The following is a 6,339-nucleotide window of genomic DNA, read 5'->3' on the forward strand; positions in this document are numbered from 1 at the left end:
ATCTGGCCCACAGCCCTTCCTTGGACATCTAAGGGCCACACACTGAGTCTCCCTGGAGATCACAATTTCCCCGGGACCTGCTCCATTCTTGTTTGTCAACTCTGGGTAACTAAACAAGAAGCTGGGAGGAACTCTGAATGAACAGCTAAGTATAAATATTTACTTGGATCTTCTGAATTCCATAAATGGTTGGCTTACAAGTGTGTTAAAAATGGGTACAATAGACAAGTCTCTGCCAGGTGTTGAGTCCATACATTATTAATCCCCTCATAGGGACCTGTTGTCGTGTTTATGATCCTGGCAAGGAAGCTGAGCTCAAGGCGGTTAAACGCATTGTTTAAGGTTACACGGCTGGCTGGGGGTAGTCATGTAGGTGTCAGAGCCTTGCTCTTTCCTCCTAAACCAAACTTATGAACCAGGAGGAAGGACTGAATCTCCAGACAGTCCACTCCCATTCTGTTTTTGTTTTTGTTTATTTTTTTTTAAACAAGTTGATATTTCGAACTTACTCCAAAATGGTGATCAAACTAAGCAGAGGTCTGCCCACGCATCTCCTTAGGTCAGAGTAAGAGTTCCCCAAGGGCTCCGGGCAGCCCATGATGATACCAAGCAAATGTGCTGTAGGCATGCACAGAGAGGCTGTGCATCCAGATTCTGGAAATATGCAGAGAATGTGGGAAGCAGGCAGCAAGAAAACCCCTTGGTTAGGAGGTCCCTGACCCCCCACTGCTGGACACTGAGTGCCGTTGCCACCAGACTCTTAAAAGAGAATGCTTCCCTTCCTCCGAGGCGCCAGCAGATCTGGGTCAGACTCAGAGCCCGGTGCTGGTGGGACCCCCTGGCAGCCAGTCTAAGGCGAGCACTCTCACTGGAGCTTTCTGCAGGCAAGAGAGCTCAGTGAGCATGGCGGCTTCTCCAATTGGTTCATCATCAAACATGCATGAAGGACCTACTATATGCTGGACTCTGTTCTGGGCACTGGGATGAGAGCAGTGATGGGAGAAAAGGTCCCTCCCTGCCCCCCCATGGGGTTGCATTCTGCTGGGGAGAAAAGACAGGAGCCCCAAAACAAATAGACAGATAAAGAGAATGCCAGGTATTAAGTATGTTGAAGAAAATAAAAGGTAATGAAAGAGAGAGAAAGAGGGAAGGCAGGAGAGAGAGGAAGAGGGAATGGACAGGGACAAGGAGGAGTCATCAGGGAAGCAGGGAGAGACAGACAGACAGATAGGCAGGCAGGCTGACTGACGTAGTGTGGGTTTGGTTTAGTCAGGGAGGTGAGAGAAGGCCTTTCTAAGGAGATGTGTGAACTAAGATCTGCAGGACAAGAGTGAAACAGCCCTATAGTGGTTTGGGGAGAGCAGCAGGTCCAAAGGCCCCAAGATGGCAGAACCTGGGTGTTGTTTGGAAGGAAGGGAGAAGGCCTTGGAGAGGAGTGTGTGCAGGCCAAAGGAGAGAGTGGAGTGAAAAGTTGGAAAGGCAGACATGGGCCTTGTCACTAGAGACCTTCAAGACCTTCTTCAGTCCCGCAGCTGGAACCCAGGCCCGGAGGGGCCAACCCCTCACTCTTCTTGCATTACTTGGATGAATGACGAGGAGGATCAGACTCTGGGCACAGGGAAGGGCGTGCCAGGACCTGTTCTAGGAAAGTCACCAGAGACTGTTAGCAGAGTGGGTCTTGAGACTGGGTGTTTGTGGCGGATGTCACTCCTGCCCCTGGATGGAGAGCAGTTGCAAAAGGCAGGGGAGGGGAGAGTCAGGCAACTGTCTGGAGGCTGTGTAGCAGGATCCGGGGAAAGATGGGCCATCTGCCTGGGGTATAACTGGGAGCCGTGATGGTGAGAACTGTCATAATTCAAACAGGCACCAGGAGGGAATTCCAAAGAAGAAAGGAGTCTGCTTTTTCTGTATAGCGCCAAAACATTTTCATCTCCCCCAAACCAACCCATTAAGTACTGGCTTCCCATTGGCCCCCTCCCCAAGCCTGTGACCACCACTAGTCTGCTTTTAGCCTCTGTGGGTCTGCCTTTTCTGCACGTTCCATCCAAATGGAATCATGAGACAGGTGACTGTTGGTGTCTAGGGTTTTCACCTCCACCTAAGGTTTTCGAGGTTCTGCCACATTGTAAACATGTATCCTGACTTCATTCCTTTCTGAATGAGTAATCCAGGTGTGGATAGACAGCAACTGTGTATCCATTTATTAACTCATGGATATCTGACTGTAGCTGTGTATCCATTTATTAACTCATGGACATCGGGACTCTTTCTGCATTTGAAGTACTGTAAATAGTGCTGCTGGGAGCATACAAGTACAGGTTCTATTTGAACCCTTGTTTTCAAGTCCCTTGGGTGTACACCCAGGAACAGTATTGCTGGGTCCCCTATGTGTACTCTTTGAGAAACCATCAAACTATTTCCCACCATCGCTGAAGCAGTGGACATCTCCATTGGCAATGTAGGAGAACTTTAGTTTCTTCACTCCTCGCCAAGGCCTCTAGATTTACTTATTTATTTGAGACAGTGAGGGTGGAGGGGCAGAGGGAGAGAGAGAAGGAGGAAGCAGACTTCCTGCTGGGCACGGAGCCTGATGTGGGCCTCAGGACCTGAGCAGAAACCAAGAGTCAGATGCTCAACTGACTGAGCCACCTAGGTGCCCCCCCCTTCAATACTACTTAGTTTAGTTTTTGGTTTTTAGTTGGTAATGTTAAGGTACCTTGGTATATGGCCTAGAATGATCCAGTAGAGAAGGAGAAGCTGATAATGCTGAAGGGAAACGAGATAATTGCTGGAAGAAGACCCCTGAGAAGGTGAGAGGGATATGCCCACAAGACCCACAAGACAGACCCTCCAAAGTGAGAAGTCTTTTTGGATGCTGTACTGCCAGAAGAGAGAGAGAGTGAGAAATGTGTCTGACACCATGGTCCTGAGGCTCACTCTGATGTGCATGTCCTTTCTGGTGAGAGGCATTCTCCACCCCCACCCCCACCCCCGAACAACAGTGAACAGAGGGTGGGCAGGGGGTGGAATGGGTGGTTTTTCTTTAAGCATCAATTCTCATCCACAAGTCATGGTGCTTTAGGCAAGATGGGTGACCTTGGGAAACCCAGTATGCTTGGCCACAGAATGGAGCTAACAAATCCTTAATGGCTGCTCTTAGGATTAAATGAGGCTGTGTATAACTAGTGTCTAGCACACAGTTGGTGCTTACTAAGTGCAGGTCCCTTCCACTGGCTCATCCTTCTGACTCAATTGTGAATTACCCGATGGAAGTGATAGATTTACCCTTCTTTGCAGCCTTCTCAGTATCTGGGGATGTGTTAGCCACATAGTAGGTGCTCCACAAACACTTGAAAAAGAATAAATAAACAAGAAAAAAATATTGATAAACAAAGAGACACCCCAAACCATAGCAATACCGCATGCTTTCTACACAGCAGGCAATTCCAAGGGCAGCGTCCTGTTTGGTTTGTACAACACGACCCTGAGATGAACACTCCCTTATCCCCACCTTGCAGGTAAGTGACTTGTCCCATGTGACGTGGCTGGGGAGTGGCAGGGCTGGGATTCGAGGTCTGACATGAAATCCCAGGCTCTTAGTCATCATGTTACACTATCTATCCAGATGCTGGTAAACCAATGGCTGAATACTCCTGGCATTGCAAATGATTTGCCGTAGCTAAGAGAGAGAGGTTGGGTGACTAACTGGGAAAAGAAAGGGCTGGGCACCAGCTGGATGACTGTGGAAGCTTTGAAACACTTGGGGGAACAATCGCACTGCCCAGGTGTGTCTGCACTTCCTTACGCACAGCTGAAATCACCCTGGGCACAGAAGTATCATCTTGGTGTGCAAGTTGTGTCAGACGTCAGAGGTTGGTTGCTAAAAACACCTGTGGTAGATGCTTCACAGGGATCAGGTGATTTCTTCTGCTCTCCAGGCCACCCTTCTGTCAACCTCAAGGCTGGGAGACTGGGATTAGTGATTAGCAGGTTGCCTGGGTGCTCTGAATTGGCACCAAGGGAATTAGATGGGCTTTTCCAGGTTCCCCAGATGGTGCTGTCTCCCAGGACCTAAGCACAGGCCTGAACTAGGCACTGAGTCCCCTTGCCATGGTGGGTGGGACTCCCAAGAGCCCATCTTCACTTCCCACGCTATCGGCTCTCTCTGTGAACTGGTCAGGAGGCAGCTGTGGGTGCCCTTGATTGACCTTGGATCTTGCCCCACACTGCCCAGCTGTGCTCTTGGATTCCTTGCCTCTCTGTCCCTCGAATCTCTGCACCACTCCAGCCTTCCATTTATCTCAGGGTCCTAAAGGCAGAGTAGGATTCGCACGTGGGCATCTCTTTCGTGTTAGAGGGACAGGTCAGGAGGACATTGTGACATTCCTAGAATAACAACAACAGCAGTGCCCACAGGTACAACATTTCAGAGTCGATGTCTCTCATGTATTTCTCATTGGGCTGATTGTCTTCCTACATCGACAGAGTAATGCGAGTAAACCCTTCGTCGTGATCCTTTGGGCTTAGGACCAGATCGCTGTGCACCCACCTGGGTCCTGCTTTACAGCCGTTCTGTGTCATGTCACTTAACCCTCCCCACTGCCTGGCAGGCAGGTCCCACGCTGGCCACACCCTCAGAGTAGCAAGAAGCCCTCTGACACCCAGGAAGTTCAGCCTAATAATCAGCAGTGGTTTTGAGGGATTACCTGTGCCTTTGACTCTGGTCCAGAACTTGTTGACCCTCACCTGGCACATATTTGATAAGCTGGGTTAGCCCTCAGTAGTCCGCTGTTAATCATTTATCTCTCACAGGTGGAGATAGGCTTCTCGGAGTGTTTACAGTAACAGCTGGATGCCGGTTAATCATTAACTCAGCTTTCTTTCACAATTTCCCAGGCTTATATAGGATTATATGTAGAGCTGAGTTATCTAGGAAGCATAGTTGTTCTTTAGACTGTAATAGGTGAGGGAAGCTCCAGGAACCAGGTGAGTTATGCTCACAGACACGGATCAGTTTTGAGGAGGATTTCAAGAGTCTCTGAGACTCGTCGAGCTGCTGGAATAAGGGAATTGAAAAGTGAAGGATCTGAAATTCAAAATTTGGTGAAGATAAGTGAGAAAATACACATGAAGAGCTCAGCATGGTGTTTAATCAATGTTAACCTAAAAATGTAATTGATTATGAGTGGTTATGGCTCATGCAATCATTCTGATGCCCGATAATCCAGCGATCTCCTTCTACCTGCTCCCCTCTTGCCCCTCTCCCTCTCCTCTCTCTCTGTCTCACAAAGCTGCTCTGTTTTCTGCATTCCCTTTCAATATGTTTTAGGGTTAGCTTTAGCTCAATGCCAAAGTCAGCAAAGACCTCACCCTGAAAATTAAGAATAAAGTCATAGCCAAGTATTACTCAATCAAAAATGTGGTGGTGGGGGAGTAGGAATTATGTGGCATTTCCTGGTGACAGGCTGTCAGCCAGGGGCTAAACCATGCACAAGGCAGCACCCGAAGGCCTTTCCTGGGAGGTGGCCTCCAGCCTGCATGAGCCAGCTTTGGGAGGATAGACTCACCTGTGCTGTTGGACTGATGTCAGCAGCACCTTTTCTTTGCCTCTGTCTGTCCTTCCACCCAACAAAGGCTTGCGAGCCATGCTGTGACTTGAAGCTGTCTGGGCTCAGATCCACCCTCTGCAACAGGCTGGGTGGGTAAGGATATTTCTCCAAGGCTTGTTTGATTTCCAGCATGGCTGGGCATCGCTGTTGACACAGTGGTGCCCAAGAAACTTTCCTTATCATTAGCAGAGGTGGTTTTCTAAATATTTAATCCTAGGTACAGCCGAGGGTGCGAGGCCATCAGATGGCTAGGAGCAGAACCCTGGTGTACCCTTAGGGTGGGCATTAACCCTGTGGCTGCTGGGCTGGGGCAGATGGGCCCCCTGGGGGCTGGTGATGGTCATCAAAGGCGCAGTTTGAACTTGTAAGTGGCACGGCCGCACCCGTGGACCCTGGCAGAGGGTGAGGTTGCAACAGCAGCACTTTCCCTATTATTATTGCAGATTGAGAAGACAGGGGGCTAGTGGTTTTAGAACCTCATGCCCAAGATGTCTAGTTATACTGTATTCTATTTATTCTTTATTCGAGTTCAGCCTTCAAGAATTATTTTGAAGAAGTTTAGAGTTCTCTACTCATACACCAGATGGTTCCCACTCCTTTTTTCTCGTAACCAGTTCTAAGACACCATCTTAGAATGGCATTCCACGAGGACCCTGACAAATGAATGACCGGTCTATGCTCCACAGAGACCATTTGCAGGGCGTCCGGTGATGGTGGTGACCATTTAGCA

Source organism: Neovison vison, chromosome 11 (genome assembly GCF_020171115.1).
Source record: "Neovison vison isolate M4711 chromosome 11, ASM_NN_V1, whole genome shotgun sequence".
Taxonomy (NCBI): Eukaryota; Metazoa; Chordata; class Mammalia; order Carnivora; family Mustelidae; genus Neogale; species Neogale vison.